Below are 17,004 nucleotides of genomic sequence, written 5' to 3' on the forward strand. Positions count from 1 at the left end.
GTAAAATCAGAACAAAAAATAAATCTTATGTGAAGGGGAACAATCGAGGAGCTGCGCTCAGAAGTCTGTAAGAAGATCAGGGGTGTCAGATTCTGGCCATGCCTCTGAGCCGTGACAAATTGTACATTGTCTCCCTTTCCACCTGGTTCATTTTCCTATTGGTTAGTTCTTTTTGTCCTGGGGGTGTTTGGGTTATAACTCCCAGCGGGGTTCAACTCCTGAACTTTTGGGCTTAGTACAGTGCACCACTAAGGGTGGACATTAACAGATGTGGAAGCAAGCAAAAACCCTGCCGTCTTGGCTTGGATCTGTGTGTTACTTTGCTAGGGCTGCCATAACAAAGTAGGACAAAGCAGGTGGCTGAAACCACAGAAATGTATTGTGTCAGAGCTTCGGAGTCTAGAAGTCCAAGAAGATCAAGGTGTCAAGGATGTTGGTTCCCTCTGATGACCACGAGGGTGAATCTATCCCATCTTTTCTCCCAGTGTCTGCCAGACTCAAGCATTCTTTGGCTTATAGATGGCATTCTCTCTGTCTTTACGTCATTTTCCCTGTGCGTGTATGTCTGTCTCTGTCTAAATTTCCCCTTTTTGTAAGGACACCAGTCATATAGAATCAGGGCTCACTCTAATGACATCTTAACTACTTCTGTAATGACCTGATCTCATAATCTTGGATCATCTTAGTGTGGTGGAAGTGGGCTTTGCAGTCATGGCTGGATATGCATCTTGGCTTTACATATTATACTGGTGGTATAATATGGAGAAAGTTACTTACTCAGGATTTGTTTTCTCTTCTGTATAATGAGGATATAATGTTGCTGTGAGGATTAGAGCTACTCTAGAATGTACTGGACAAGTGTAAGCTGTTACTATTATTATTTTAGGTTTTATTTATTTTTAGAGAGAGTGGAAAGGAGAGAGAGAGGGAAAGAAATGTCGATGTGAGAGAAACATATCCATCTGTTGCTTCTTGAATGTGCCCTGACCTGGGACTGAGCCCTGATCCCAGGCATGTACCCTGTCCAGGGATTGAACCAGTGACCTTTCATTTTGTGGGACGACACCCAACCAACTAAGCCACACTGGTGAGGGCAAGGCTGCTATTATTGGTGAGCTGGGGGTCAGTGCATGTGAAGAGATTCTCCAATGAAAGCAAGAATTTAATCCTTGACTTGGTCAACACTAAACTGGCATCTGTACCAGAGTCCTTCCTGCTTACATATTGTTCGCTTGTTTGGATCCAGCATAATTTACAGGTTACCCTTTAGGTAAAGCCTATGTAAAACCATTTACAACCTGGGCGCAGAGTGACAGTTCATTGGTCAATGCTGCATAAGGCTGTCACACTGCAGGGAAGGTGGGGTAGGTGGGGGTGTGTGGAGAGGGAAGGGTGAGACTTTCTAGATATAAAGACCAGCAATACCTTCTATTACTGCATGACTAAAGCTCAAGATTTTACTTCACCCTTATAGCCTTCTAGATTGATTTGACTGAAGACAGGGGCACATTTCTTGAGACACTGTCAGGTTCTTTCCAGGTTACCTATGATTGATTATGCAAGTTTCCTTCATTTTCAGCAAAAAAAATTTGACTCAAATTTAACTTAGTGTTAAAGGCTGCAATGTCCAAGTTTTCCCACAGAAGTAAAACCATCGAATGGGGCAGGGGTGAGGAGCAGGGAGCTGGAAACAGGAGGAAGGCATTGTATAGGTGGAAGTGTGAGTTTGGGAGGAATTAAGGTAGCCATCTCGCACTTAAACAGGAACACTCTTGGCCATTTCCTTCAAAAACAGTCCAGTTGAATATGGACTTTAATTACATTACTGGGACAATTTTGAAAAAGTCGGCAATCCAGAAGAACTGTTAAGAGTCATGGCAACTTCAAAGATTTTTTTTTTTACTTACTGATTTTAGAGACATGAGGGGAGAGGGGGGTTGATTTGTCATTCCACTCACTCACGCGTTTGTTGGTTGATTCTCCTATGCGGGAGATGGAACTGGCCAACTTGGCCTATCTGGATGGTGCTCTTGACAGGCTGGCTGCCCGGCCACTGCCGTCATGGAAACTCGAGAACATGAGGAATCAGTCATTACACTAAGCTATTTGCCAGGTTACTTTCTGCGTAATTTATTCTAGGTTTAGTATGGGTTATTTCAGGGCCTCTGTTAATTTGAATGGTTGCCTTAGTGTTTCAATGTTTTAACTACTGAAAGAGGTAAACATTTGTTAGAACCCATTTATTAAAGCAAGTATCTTTCCTTGAGTCATATAGGATAGAGACCAGTAGTCTTTTGCGGGGTGGTCTTCCTCTACACCTGGAAGATTGTATCTGTTGGCTACTGTATTTGTGAAGTTTTAGCTTAAGAAAAATTGGTATGAACACTACTATATGATGGCAAAATCAAGCTTAGAAATCAGTCCATAAATTACTGATTTGGTGTGAAATAATACTTATATATGATTAGCGTAACATTTAAGTGCCGTTTTATTAGGTTTGGTACAAAATAGTTTTTAGCCAGTGGCTGGCTGATTACAAAGTAGCCAGTGCCTGGGGAGCAGCACACCTAGCAATGTTCATGCAGAAAGAAGGGATAGAACAAAATAGATGAAAGCTAGAGTACTAATAAAGAATTGTGGGCGAACTCAGAATCCGGAAACAGAGGATTCATGAAAAAGAAAAAAACAGGGTGTTGGGCAACAAGGACACAGTAATAGCTCCAGGAGTAATTTAAGGGGCATTCCGATACAAGGCTTAACCCAGAAAAGTGGGTAGGGGTTTGAATTAGGTGGAAAGCCTGGGAAAGCATGCACAGCCTAAAAAAGTTTTCACGATGGCTCCGTCCATAATTTCTGAACATAGGCACTGGTTGCTACACAAAAGGAGTGCCATGATTTAATCAAGGTGTCAGCCGCAGGGGCATCCCAGATTCCGGGGAAGCGTCCGGAATTCCTGAGATGTCTGAAACGCGGAGGCGGCCTCTTCCCCATCCCCGCCGCGGCCACCGCGGGCATTTTCCGGCGAGGGAAGCATGCGAGCCCTTCCAAGAATAGTTTAAACGCGCGGACGTGCGCACCCAGGATGCCGTCCCTCGACTGGCGCACTCCCTGGGGACGAAGGTGAGAGCCCCGGGCCCGGCGAGCGCCGGTGGGTTTCCCCGGTCTCCCCGCGGCCGCAGAGTCCAGCCCCCACCCCCGGGCGCGGGAGGGGCTGCGGGCGCACGACGCGGAAGCGTGGGGCTCCGGGGGCGGAGGCGCAGAGGCCGTGCGCGCGCTCCCCAGGCCGCAGTCGGCGCGGGCACGGGGTGCGGCCAGGCTGACGGGGAGGCGGCGGGCTCTCGCGTACAGGCCTGGCCGCCGCCTCGCCCCCCCTTTTCTACCCTTCCCCTTCCCTCCCTCTGCCCAGCCGTCCCTCTTCTCTCCCCTCCCCCGAGCGAATCACGCGCCCTCCTCTGACACTCGTAGCGGGCCGAGCTCCGAATTTATCCTTCACGTGACCTGAGGGGGGTTGGGTGGTTGGTTGGGGACGGAGGGGGAGAGGTAAAGGAGGGAACGGAATCTGCTGTTGCCCGAGCAACAGGCCCCGCCCACCGGCTTGGGCCGTGGGGCGGGAGGACGACGTCAGCACGTCAGCCGGGGTTTTGCGTTTTGATTGACAGTTGCTATAGCGACCGGGTCGGTCCGTCGCCATTTTGTTGGTTGGTTTTTTTTTAAACCCTTTCGCTTCCCGCCCGAATAATAATAAAAAGCCCCATTGGAGTGAGGCGGGGGTGGCGGCGGCAAGAGCGGCGGGGGGATCCGGGGAGACTGCTGCCGTCGCTGCTGCTGATCGCGGCTCAGGTCGGGCTCAGGGAGCGGACACCCCGAGCGGGGGGTGCGGGCGCCGCCGCCGCCGCTTCTGCTGCTGCTGCTGTTCCTGCTGCTGCTGTTGGTGCCGCTGCTGCCGCCGGCGAGCGGGCGGGCCCGGTGTGAGTGTGAGAGTGTGTGTGAGTGAGCGTGTGCGCGGGCGAGTGTGCGTGCGGGTGAGTGTCTGTCTGTCTGTGCGGGCACTCGGGGGCGGGCGGTTCGGGCTCTCCTGGCGGAGCCGCTGCCGCCACCACCGCCGCCGCCACCGCCCGGCCCGGCGCTTCTGGCTGCGCAGGTTTGGAGCGCGCGCCATTTTGTGAGATTTACAAAATCTTCCTCGGGAAGAAGCCGCCGGAGCGGCCGCGCATCGGCGGCCGGCCTCTCCACCGCGCCCTCAGCGCGGGCCGGGCCGCGCGGCCCCGCCGCCGGGAGCCGGGGTCCGGGGACTGCGGTATTTGCCGGGGAGGGGGCTGTCGCCTCCCCGGCCCCGGGCGCCGCTGGAACTGCCAGCCGGACAGAGACTGAGAAGGCTGCGGATCGGCCACGGAGCCGGGAGCGCCGGGGGCAGAGAGAGGCAACCGGGCGGCGCTGGCTGCGGAGGCCGCGGCGGGAGTGCAGCGGCGGGAGCCTGAGGCTGAGACTCACCGGAGGGAGCGGCGCGAGCGCCCCGCCATCGTCCTGGTGAGTGTCCGGCCCGGCCGCGGCCCCGCCCGGCCAGGCGCCCGGCTCCCCCCGCGGCCTGCAGCCGGGCCCGTGCCGAGGCCGGCCGGGTGGAGGGAGGGACCTGCCATTTTAGGAGGAGGCGCCGCGACTCGGGGCTGGCCGCCGGGGAGGGAGCCGACTGGCCGGGTCCCGGAGGAGAGGCGGGTGCGAGCGGAGGGAAAGTTGCAGAGGGTGGGAGCGGGGGCCGTGGCCTCCCGGGAGCCGGGGCCTTAGGGGCCGGAGAAAGCGCCAGACCTTCACTGGTCGCCCGAGCTAAGGGGAGGAGGTTGTCTTCCTCCTCCTCCTCTTCCTCCTCATCCTCTTCCCCCAGCTCCTCCCTCGTCCCTCCTCTCGGCCCCCTCCAGTGTGGGAACCGCCGGGGTTCTCCGCAAGGACAATGCACGGGTTAAGAAAATGGGGCTGGCTGCTGGGCGACGCGCCGGGGAAGGTCGCGAGCTCAGTCCCTCCGCGGCCCTTTGGGGTATGTTCTGGGGCGAGGGCACTCGGCGTGCCCCGAAGTTGTGCGGGGAGTGCACGCTATCCCGGCCACTCGGGATGGAGTGATGACCCGCCTAGCAGCTGGGAGGAGTTGGTAGCGAAGAATTTTTGTGAATTATAATTGATACCTGGGTATTGCAGCAGAACTTCACAAGTCTATTTACAGACCCCAGCCTGGTCTCGCTTAGATGCACGGAAACTGCCGAATATCTTAACACTTAGCGAAAGGCCCCTCCCTAGTATGAGATGGTTAAAAATGGCAAAATTCGGGAGTAAGTCCGACTACTTGACTGTGCTTTTCTCGTAGACGTTGGTTATATGAATCCTGTAATCTAGGTGCAGCACTTGAATGCCAGCACGTTTTGGTTCTTGAGTTCCACTTAAGTTATCAAGTTATCAGAAAAATACACCTTAAAACACTTTTCACACTGGTTTAAGGATTGGGACGAAAAGTGCCACGCACCCTTCTCGGGACTTTACATATGTATGCTGGTTTACCCCACGGTACAAACTGTTACCCATTTTACAGATGAGGAAACTGAGCCGGGGCTCATCCAAGGTCACGCAGCAGGAACTCTGGGAACCAGGTGTCGGGTCAGCCTGCCCAGGCCCCCTAGTCACTAGGTTATAATTCGGTATTAGAAATACTTGGCACATTTTGAGGCGATCCGTGTGTAATGACTCAAGGGTTCTAACCTAGAGATTATGTCCATGTATGTCATGGACTTAACTTTGTGGTTGAGGTCCTCTCCATGAAAGGTGTCAGTCCCCCGCCCACCCAGTCTACGACCGCGTAGACTGTTTCCTGAATGGAATTAAAAAGGATTCATTGGTGCGCTCTGTTCTTCACACTTAGTTTTAAGTATAGGCATTAAGTATTGTTGAGTTGTAAAGTTTTGTGTAAAGCTATGTTATTTTTTTAAGTCTTTGAAATCGTAGCTATTTTTCTGTGACCCCCCCTTATGCTTTTCATATACAGTGCTTAAGAATGGGTATATTTAATACTTTGATTTTGGGGTGTTTAATAATTCAGAGGAATTTTCTTTAGTTTTTGTTAAATTTCTAATTTTAATTGTTTAGTTATATTAAGAGTATTTTCAGGTAGACTATAAATTTGAGACAAATTAAAATTTCAGATGCTGATTTTAATCTGAAGGAAGGTAGTTTGAAAGAAATAGTAGATTCTTGGAAAAAAGTTTACTTGGTGATAGTTAAGGTTTTTAAGGTGCGCAAGACTTCGATTTAAAATCCCCCAGGTGCTTTTGGAAGGTCTGCCTTGCCATCCAGCGGCACCTTCGGTGGCTGTTGGGATTTGGACTTCAGACCTTGCCAGGAAGTTGAGGACTCCTGTCTGTGTCTGTACCGCATTCTGTTCTGAAACAGGGAAACGTGAAGTTCATGAGACATAAGCTGACATAGCCACCCCTGTGTCTGTAAAGTGAAGGCACTCTTACTTGAAATCTAAAAAAGATTTTGGATTTGAAGGAATAGTATTTTAAAGACATTTAGGTGAGACCTGTTAGAAACGTAACGAACACAAAATTACTGTGTGTTGGCGATAAAAAACTTAATGACTTTGAAAAACTTACGAGTTAGTTCAGTCTTTTAGGGGCACTAACATTCAAAATAAATGAAAACATTCCATTTTAATGCACTGTCCTGTTTGGGGAAGGTGGGTAGTAAAAAAGACCCTTGGTGAGAATTTTTTCCCCCATCTAGAACATTGCTTTTTCGTTTTTTTTAGAGAGAGTTACTGTGGTCATGATTTAAAGTTGTAGGGGTGGGGAGTGGTAAGTGTAGCAACTAGTGTTTGAAGAATTTATATAGGTTTTTATAGTGATATGAATGTTTATATGCAGAAGCAAAATTCAAGATAACTTGTTATAACACATGATACAGAATGACCTTGGGCATGCATTTTGTTTTGAAACTATACAAAGAAAGCAAAGGTTAATTTGTGTTGAATTTTGAGTACTTGAAAACAGTTTAAAAAATAAGAAATAGCTTAGAAATCTAGTCTTCCCAGGATGTTTTCACATGAGCGTTTATTACTGGCAAATGTCTGTAGTTACTGGAAGAAAATTTGGGTAGAAGTAACTTCATTACAAGAAGGGAATTACCTTATACATAACATTAAATATAAGATTAATTGAACAGGGAGCTTCATTTGTGATGATATTTGTGATAAAGTGTGTGTCAACTTTGATTTAGCATTAACTTCTCTAATTCAAAGAGCTCGCACATTATCTGTACGTACACACACACACACACACACACACAGGCACCCCCCCCCCCCAAGCCATTTCTCTTATCCCCCAGGAAAAACCTTTAAGCATCGAAACCCAGCAAAACCCCAAAACTCCCAGAAAGACTCTTTATGAAGATCTTGTTTCTTTTCTCCCCAATTTTAGTGAGTTTTTTAACTTGTTAAATTCCTTATCAGTAATTTAAACTATGAGCTAAGAATTTGTGCTGAGAATTCTGGTGGTTTTACCTCCAGAAACTTGTGCATAATTTTTTTAGAAGTAAAGATATTACTTGAAACTATCAAACATGGTCACCTGAAACTTGACACTTAGCACAGTTTGCCCTGTCACAGTGAGTCGTGGAACTTGCAGAAGAGCACCTTCCCCACAGTGGCTGTGCCATTTAAAAGACTTATTACCATGTGTTATTTTGACCATTGGGCAATGTTTTGATGGCTAGAGAAAATTTGCTAATTCATAGCCTAAGGCTCACACAATTTTGGACTAGCAGTTTTGGGTGGTTAAAATTTGTGTTTAATTATTTGGAAAAATTATCAAGTTATTGAAAATACCTAAAATTTCTTTTCATTTGCCCTTAAATGAAGAAATTTTTTGAAATCTTGCCTATCTCAATGTTGTAATGTTAAGCTAGACCTGTAATGTTGAGCATTGGTTATATGAATGTGAAATGTTGACTTCACATAACTGAAATAATTAAGGTTCATATTAGGTAGATAAAGATAAGTCTTGTTTCCTAACCTGAAGGCTACAGGCAGCCTTACTTTTACTTTTTGGTATATAAAAACAAAATTTGGAAATGCTGATTTGTCTAAACCAGCTACATGTCTTTTGATAGTGATGCATTTGCTTTGAAATCCTACTTCTAGAGTTGTAGAAGGAGTTAAAATTCTTTAGTGGTGATAGTAACTTATATATATTGAACAAACATCTAAAATGATGTGGTTCCTTGTAGGCNTAACCTGAAGGCTACAGGCAGCCTTACTTTTACTTTTTGGTATATGAAAACAAAAAATTTGGAAATGCTGATTTGTCTAAACCAGCTACATGTCTTTTGATAGTGATGCATTTGCTTTGAAATCCTACTTCTAGAGTTGTAGAAGGAGTTAAAATTCTTTAGTGGTGATAGTAACTTATATACATTGAACAAACATCTAAAATGATGTGGTTCCTTGTAGGCATACTTTTTGCTAATATAGAACCATTTTGGCTTCTTGGCAATTGATTCTCCTACCAGAGCTATGTACCCTCTCTTCTAGAAGATTGTTTTTAAAAGTTTGTATCACTGTTAAAGTTTTGACAAGTTATACGTGTATTTTTGTTTGAGGGACATGTGCACATATATGCATAATGCATAGTGCATAGTAGCTTAAAATGCATTTTTTGAATTGATGTATTGTTTTGAGTTTTATTTCCCTATGATTGAAATGCTCGTTGAAGTTGATTTTGTGGGTGGGGGGAATTAGTGAGCTGGTTTAACATGGAATGAAACTGATTTTCAGCATCACCTCTATTTCAGATAACATCCCTGTTCATTAAATAACCCTCTAGTTTTTCTAAATGTGTGTGTGTAGGTATGTTTATAGGTGTACATAGTATATGTGTGTGTGTATATATATATACATATATATATGTGTGTGTGTGTGTATATACATATATAAAATACCCAATGACGAGGATTGATTTTGTTTGCTGTATGGATGTCTGTGGTTAAGGTTGGCATCTTAGCACATGTGTTTGGGTAAAAACATGAAACTGCGACATCTATTTAAAATCTGCCTGACAACTAGGTGTTGGTAGTGGTTGGGGCAGCGTGGTGCTGTGGAGAGAGGCGAGCGCTGGCCTTTGAGATGGCACCTGGCAGAGGCTCCAGGCAGGCAGGTTTGGAATCGCAGGAGGACCTGCCGCTCGCTGGCCGCGTGTCTCTAACACCGTGAGTTTGCGCCGCATCTTCAGCAGTAAAATGAAGTCACCAGTACTCATCTTAATTTTCTTCTGAGGGTTGATACTGTATATAAATTTCTTAATAGCCTTCTTCTCCCCCTTTCCCACCCTTCCTCTTCATTCATACTCATCCTTATAGTCTCAGCATAAATGGCTACTACTTTAGAAAGGCCTTCCCATGCTCCAAGTCCATTCTTGGCCAGGTGTTCTTCAGGAGTCTGCTTTTTTCACAGCCCTTATCACAAAGAGCTATATAGCATTCCTTCCCTTACTCTGTTACATTGTGAGGTGCATCTGGACAGGAGTAATTCTTTCTTGAGCATGCCTGTAACTAGTGCCTGGCATGCAGCATGGGTATAGAAACAAGTATGCACACAGAATGATGGAACAAGGAACCTATATGCCGAGTCCTGTTTGACTGCCTCTCCTTAGTTGTGCATCCTTGGACAAAGCAGCTTTTTTGGGCTTCAGTGTCCTATATGGCAAATGTGCGTAACACCAGCTGCCCTGCCCAGGACTTTAAGAATGTGAAATGAGATACTGTAATGAGGTGCTTTGCAAAAGTGTAAAATGCCATATTAATGTAAGCTGATACAGTAGCAACAATTTCAGTAGTGGAGTCACCCAAGAGTCTATAGTTATTTTCAGCTTTATTGAGTTGGTAAGTAGCTATAATTTAATATTTATTACAAATTTAAACTTTCTGTATGCATTGGTTGGAACATGAGATTGGGTCTATGTTTTAAATACAGTGGCTTAACAAGAGGTTGATTTCTTAGATAAGTGTCAGCAGCCTAAGGCTGATGTGGTTCCAAGGTGTAGGGACTTTGGTTTCTGCCATCATCTTTCCCATTTTGAAGAGACATCCCTTTCTGTGTAGTACGAGATGGCTCCCCAGCACACCCACAGTCCAGGAACAGGGCAATGGGAAGGCGCATGCCCCTCCCTTTAAAGACAAACCTGGACGTTTACACTGGTTTACACTTTTGTTTACCCTTATTGGTCAGAACTTAGGTGGCCGCATTTAGCTGCAAAGGAGGCTGGGATATGTGGTTTTTGGTAGTTGTCTGGCTGAAAATCTGTTTCTATTGAAGAAGAGAAGAATGGGAGATTATGAGTAATTACCTGTCATACTTTCAGATGTTTGGGGAGAAACTTGCAGAAATAAACTTTTGAGAAGACAACTTACTGCACTAATTAATGTTTTAATTTTTTTTTACATATGGTCATCAATAATTTAAACTGGTGCGCAAGTTCCAGTACCTTGTCATTATTCAGCATATGCAGTTTATATATATATATAGTCAGATTAGAAAAAATGTAGCAAAACTTTTAGTAGTGAAGAAATTTTGAGTCTAATAGCACATTATTTTACTAACAGTATTTTCTGACAAATACAATTCATGATTGCTGCGTACTGTATGTAAACATTATTTGGAATCCAAGCTTTTGATTTCATTTTAACAGACTCAACTACACTATGTATGTTCTGCTGATATTCTCAGCAGATGGCAATCGGTGTTCCAGTTGTTGAAGTTGCAAAGGTGATGGTAGCAGTGATGTTGTGTTAACTATCTAATATCTTCCTCTTTAATTTCTGTAGGTTTGAAAAAGAAGTAAGATGGAGGATTCCTTTGAACTGTATAGAGCATTTTTAGATCTGGTAGAGACCTGAGAACCTAATGGCTTTCAAACAGTCTTCTGGAGGACTTGTCCGAGTGGGATTCCCAAGTTGTACTACGATCCTCTGGAATCTGCTTTCATAAAAGAGCTTCACGTAATTAATCCTGATACTGTAGAAACATTTTGAGAAACATTAATCAGTTCATCTCTTTAAGAGAAGGACATGGATGCAAAGTAACTAAATTACTAACCAGTGCCTCAGAATAAGCAGGTCTGGAACTGCTGCATGCTTTCCTGACTCCTGGTTCTGTGTTCTTTTTGCAAAAGAAGGGACAGAGGACTGTCACCCAACTGCACTGGGGTTTTACAGGGATACCTGTCATTCTCAGATCTGTTGCTTTTTGGTGTGTGAGCTCATTGGTAGAAGAACAGTTCAAGTTTGTCAAATGGATGCTTGCAGGTAAAAGGTGAGGTTTTAAATAGGGTGTTAGTGTTAATGCTGTGGTCGGCAGGGTGGTGAGTGCATCTGTGGGGTGGGTCGGTGATTTTCATCCTTTTTCATCTCGTGGTGCACACAAAGGACTCCAATTCTGCGGCACATCAAGACTGTATTTTTTGCCAATCTGACAAAAAATAGGTATGGTTTTGATTCAGTCGCACTGTATGGCTATTGTTGCATTAACTGTTGTCATATTTTTATGACAATTTAAGGGAAAAGAGGTCAGTGCCCCTGACCACATAGTCAGGTGTTGCATGTTTGAAGAATTCTTGAGACACGCTGGCTGAAAGTCACTGGGGTAGGTGGTAGGGAGGTTTTTCCTCAGCCTGATTAGAAAGAACAAAGTTAGGGCTTGTCCCCAAGTTATTACTTTCTTTTTCATTGGGTTTGCTTGCAATTCTCTCTGTTGAATTTATTCTTTTAGGTTAAGGTAAGAGTTGGATTCCATAATTTAAAATGGAAAAACTCCCAGAGGAATGTCCTTTATCTGCTATCAGGTTAAAACTTTATTTTAATCAGTTAGCCGGCTGTCATTTTTAACAATTGGAGATTAGCACCTGCACTAATGAGAAAGCTATTTTGGAAGGGGAGGGAAGAGTAGGGCACATGTGTCCTTGCCTAGGAAAGTGAAGGGCGGGTTTGAGAAATGTCGGCTGTACTATAATCTTGGAAAGGTGCATGGAGGTTTGATGGCCAGGGGTTGGTAGGGTTAGACTGGCACTTGCTGGCCTCCCATCACATAGAGAGTGTTGCTAATGGAACTGGTTAGTTTTACTGAGGACCCACTGGCTTTACTATGTATCTATTGGAGTAGAGTTTCCTTTTTTTGTTAGTGTTTTACCATCTGTTTAGGGCTTTGAGCAGTCTTACAGCATATCAAACATCTAAAGTGTTGCTCTGGTCACCTAGGGAATTACAGTTTTTAAACTAGTCAGACATACTCATGGTTTAAAAAAAAAACCATATAGAATGGTGTCAAAAATCGCCCCCTCCCCGAATGCTCCATAGGTAACTAATAGCTGTTCACCTTTTCCTACCAGAAAAGTCTTAGGTGTACATATATCTACAGTTACACATATTAAACATAATACACATAGACACTGTGGGAGGTATGTGTGTATGTACTTGTACAATGTGCACTTAAAGTTAAAAGCAAATGGGATCATGCCGAACACAGTTTTGCAACTTCAGCTTCTTGATCTATCTTAGAAATATTTTCATGTGCCGTTTTTTTCAGTGATTGGGAAATACTGGATGTTGTGAATGTACTGCAGTTTAGTCAGTCTCTGATAAAGAGCGCTTACACTGCTTTCATAGTTTTGCTATTTTAAGTAGTACTGCACTGTACATCCTTATACATATAACTGTTCTGTTAGCATTAGCTATACCATACCCATTTGTAAGGGAAATTTGCTCTTGTACTGTGTATACACACATTTGAATATGTACTGCCAAATTGTCTTCCAAAAAGTAGCACCGAACACTGGCTGGGTAGCTCAGTTGGTTAGAGTATCATCTCGTGATACACCAGCGTTGCAAGTTTGATCCCCGCTCAGAGCTCAGAGCCTGTAAAAGAATCAGCCTGTGAAGGCATAAGTAAGTGGAACAATAAATCAATGTCACTCTGTCCCTTTCTTCTCCATTCCCTCCCTCCCTCCTCTCCCTGAAACAAATTCAAACAAACAAACAAACAAAAAACAAGCATCAATTTGTGCTTTATCCACTCTGTCTGAGAGCGCAAAGTTCCCCAAATCTCTCCAGCAGTGGTATTTTCAAAGTTTTAAATCTTCGTCAATTCAGTAGGTGAGTAATGATGTTTAGTTGTTTGGGTATTTATTTAATTTGAGTGAGTTTGAACATTGTAAGTTGTACTGTAAGTCTAGTACTTTATTTATATTTTTATAATTTTATTTTTTTATTTTTAGAGAGAGGGGAAGGGAAGGAGAAAGAGTGGGAGAGAAACATCGATGTGTGGTTGTATCTCATATGTCCCCTACTGGGGACCTGGCCCGCAACCCAGGCACGTGCCCTGACTGGGAATGGAACCGGGGACCCTTTGCTTCACAGGCCTGTGCTCAATCCACTGAGCTACACCAACCAGAGCAGTCTTGTACTTTAAATACTCATTTTTGTTAGATATAGTTAAAATACTTCCTGGTTTTTCTGAACTCTTTTGGATAAAAAACTGGTGTTTTGGTACATTGTAAATGCTTTGATAACTGTAAAAGGGGATTCTTACTACTCTTCACTTGAGTAAACATTTGCCCTCTGTGTATGTGAGTTATGATGGTATAACCTTTGACTAGAAAAGTGAGTAGGATTTGCTTTCCTCCACTGCTAGTGTTGAGATAGTTGTGTGTATTGCAGGCAAAATCAACAAAACCTTGGCTGCTGTCAAGGAGAGGTACTGACACATGAAGGACTAGAAGAACATAGGAAGTAAGTCATTTCTGAGAACTTGAGCCTGCTTTGTGGAGGAGGTGGGACTTGATTTTGGTCCCAAAGATTGGCTAGGCTTGTTGCAGTGGAATTGACAGTCCCATGGAGGAGGTCACATGGGCAGCCCAAGTTGGTGGAAGTGGAGGGTAACAGCCCTTATGAGTATGTGTGTGAGAGAGAGAAAATGAGAGACAGACATATGCCTGTCTGGTTTGTGGGCCAGGCCCCCAGTCGGGGCCATGTGAGAGGCAGCTGATTGATGGATGTCTCTCTCACACATTGTTTCCCTCCTTCTCTCCCTCCCTTTCCCTCTCTCTAAAATTAAATGAAATCTAAAAAAGAGAGAGAGAAAGAGAGATGCCCAGGGAATATGGGAGCCTTGAGGAAAAGAAAAAGCTGAATCCTATCTTTTCAAAAGAGGATTGGAAAGTTCTTAATAGCCAGAAAAAAGACATAATTATTTACTCATGGATTAATAATTTAAATGTATATGAACTACCTAGTATATATCAGAGGCTAGATTATAGGGTGGAAGGATTGTGCCTTCTTTTTTTCAAGGCGTGCATACTTTTACTAGTTTGCTGACACAGGTACAGACCCTAGTGGTCATTTGGAGTGGTTTTAAGTTATGGTTTTAACTTGTGGGTATTCTTCATGATTCCTAGCCAACAGAGTGATTGATGTTCATTCAACAGTTATATCTGAAATGTCAATCCAGCATTTGTAGTAGCTGTTAGGTTCACATTTTTAAAAAAAGCTCTAGCTTCATTTTATTTAAAGTGTTGGAAAAATGAAAGTGGTTTGTTGGATGCTTTTGGCTTTTAACTTCTTCAACTTTCAATGACAATAAGAAGAATGATTGAGGGAAAGTTCATTGTTTGGGTGGATTTTCCAAAGAATGAATTTTGCAGCTAGAAAATTATTAGGGCTGTTCTTTTGAGGAGAATGGACTTAAAAAAATCCTTGCCTGAGGATATGTTTATTGATTTTAGAGAGAGTAGGGGTTTGGGGGTGGAGGGAGAGAGAAAGAGGAAGAAAGAAACATTGATCAGTTGCCCCTCGTACACACCCTGGTTGGGGACTTGAACTCACAGCCTAGGCATAGGCCCTGACTGGGATGGAACTCACATCCTTTTTGGTGGGCGGGATGACGCTCCAGCCAACTGAGCCACCTGGCCAGGACAGGAGAGTGAACTTTCTAAAGCTTACCAAGTGATTTGTTTTAAAATACTTTTGAAACCTTTCTCATTGACTTAGTTTCTATAGTAAATATTTAGAAAAGCAAATATTCAAATTTTAGGGAAGGTGTCTCTGGCAGGTCCCATGCTGTGCTTTGGGGGGCACAGTGGCAAAGTAGCGGGTGACAGGGACATGAATGGCCCCTGCCTGCACACAGTTTTCAGTCCAGTCAGAGTTCACTGGCCAGAATGGGAAGGAGCATGGCTTGTGGTCAGGGTGGACAGGCCTCCCTCCCTCGCTTCTGTCCATCTGTCTCTTGATGGCTTGAACTTGGTTTCGGTGGCAACATGCTAGACGGCTTTAAGCTACTTGTTGCACTGTCTCTGGTAGCGTGGGAGCTAGGGGAGATACCTTTTACACTAAAGTGAAAGAATCTGGGATCTTCAACCTGTTGGCATATTACAAAAAGATGTGTGTGTAAATTACATAGTGAGTTTCTCCTCTTAAAAAAAGTAAGCTACCATTTAATAATAGTAGCAATAGCTACTACTAATTGATTGCCTGCTATGTACATACTCATTATAGTTATTTTAATCTTCTCATCAACACTGCAAAGTGGTTGGTAGTATCTCTGTTTTATAAGTTAGAAAACTGAGATTCAGGGAAGTAAATTTGCCCTGAGGTTAATTATTGTAGATTGCATATGCTGCCCCAGATAATAAAAACCCAGTGAACAGTTTACTGTCCTAAAGCTGAATGTTTAGAGAGACAACAAAGAGGAAAAAAACAGCTTCTAAAACCTATTAACTAAAGAAATAGGTGAAAGTTCTGGTATGCTAGAGTTGCTGCCTTGTGCTACTGGTTTGTCAGACTTTTGGATAATAAACAACATTCAACAGCTTTCAGTGTTCGGGGAATTCTTTACCTTAAGAATCTTGGGATATAGAAATATTCCATTATAGAAGCCAATTGCTCACTTCATCTGCATCTCTTGGAATTTGAATGCGATCATGTGAACTCCTGCACTCCTCAGAAGTCTGGGATTTGCAGCGAGAGGGGTCACAGCTACATCTGTTTTCCAGAGGTGGCAGTGACACAGATCCAGCTGCAGCATTTCGTTCCCAGTGTCACTGGTGTCTGTACAAGTGGCAGGGACTGAATCCTGGGTTGGCTCCACTGGACCAGATCTGTGATTTGAATTTTGGCTGTTTCTGATTATGTATCCCTCCAGCCTGGCCCTCCTGGGGTTTTCTCTGAGTAGTCTCATATACTTCAATAACTTCCTTTTCGGTTTCAACAAAGCCAGTTAGTTTCTTTTGTTTGCAACTAAAAATCTTTACTTGGATGATGTTAATTAAGATAATAGATAATTCTAAGGCATTCTCCAGGGTCAGTGTTACCTGTGTCTGGATCAGAATTTACTATATTAAGTGAAATACTTATAAAACAGTTTGCTTATTGATTTAATGAAGTTGCAGAATTTGAGTATCGGGTCTAGGCCAGGATATGTTCTAGGTGTTGGGACGCAGAAGTGGTGAGATAGATAAGATACCTGTATTCCCAGAGCTTACATTCCATTGTGAAATGTAGAACAAGCAATAGAGGAAACTGGGCACAATGACAAAAGAGTGGTATATTCCTTGATAAAAATAAAGATGGGATAATGTGATAGATGATGTATGTATGTGCACGTTTAGGAGTTGTATCTTATAAAGCATTTCCTTTAAAATCACTGTCCGGAGTCATGACTCCTGCTTTTAATTATAAGGCAGTGACGTTCTGAATTTATCCTCCACTGTTGTAAAGAGCTAGGGAACTGGACAAAATACATGGAACCACCATTTTCAGATATTGAACAACAGGCAGTGAAGAACTTTGATCTCTGACTGATGGGAAAAGATGAGGTGAGCCCTGTTATGCTCTGCCTTTCTGCCTGAAGGCAGTTTGCAGGTCTCAGTGCAGTGAGGGGTCCTGCCTGGAGCCCAGTGGCCTCACCGAGCTGAGGACCCA

The 17,004-nt window shown here is 44.0% G+C and overlaps 1 protein-coding gene across 3 annotated transcripts in view; it reads left to right on the top strand.

Moving 5' to 3' along the window:
* The first annotated feature begins 4,450 nt into the window (after positions 1-4,450).
* Positions 4,451-17,004, top strand: part of DYRK1A (dual specificity tyrosine phosphorylation regulated kinase 1A) — a 143,383-nt gene continuing 130,829 nt past the window's right edge. For 2 of the 3 annotated variants that reach the window (XM_037040633.1, XM_037040634.1), the window contains exon 1: positions 4,451-4,527. The gene's annotated coding sequence lies outside the window, so the exon portion shown is untranslated. The remainder of the gene's footprint in view (positions 4,528-17,004) is intronic. The other variant, XM_037040635.1, reaches the window with a different exon arrangement.

The sequence above is a fragment of the Sturnira hondurensis genome, unplaced genomic scaffold, assembly GCF_014824575.4.
Source record: "Sturnira hondurensis isolate 20B ecotype Veracruz unplaced genomic scaffold, ASM1482457v3 Scaffold0002640, whole genome shotgun sequence".
Taxonomy (NCBI): Eukaryota; Metazoa; Chordata; class Mammalia; order Chiroptera; family Phyllostomidae; genus Sturnira; species Sturnira hondurensis.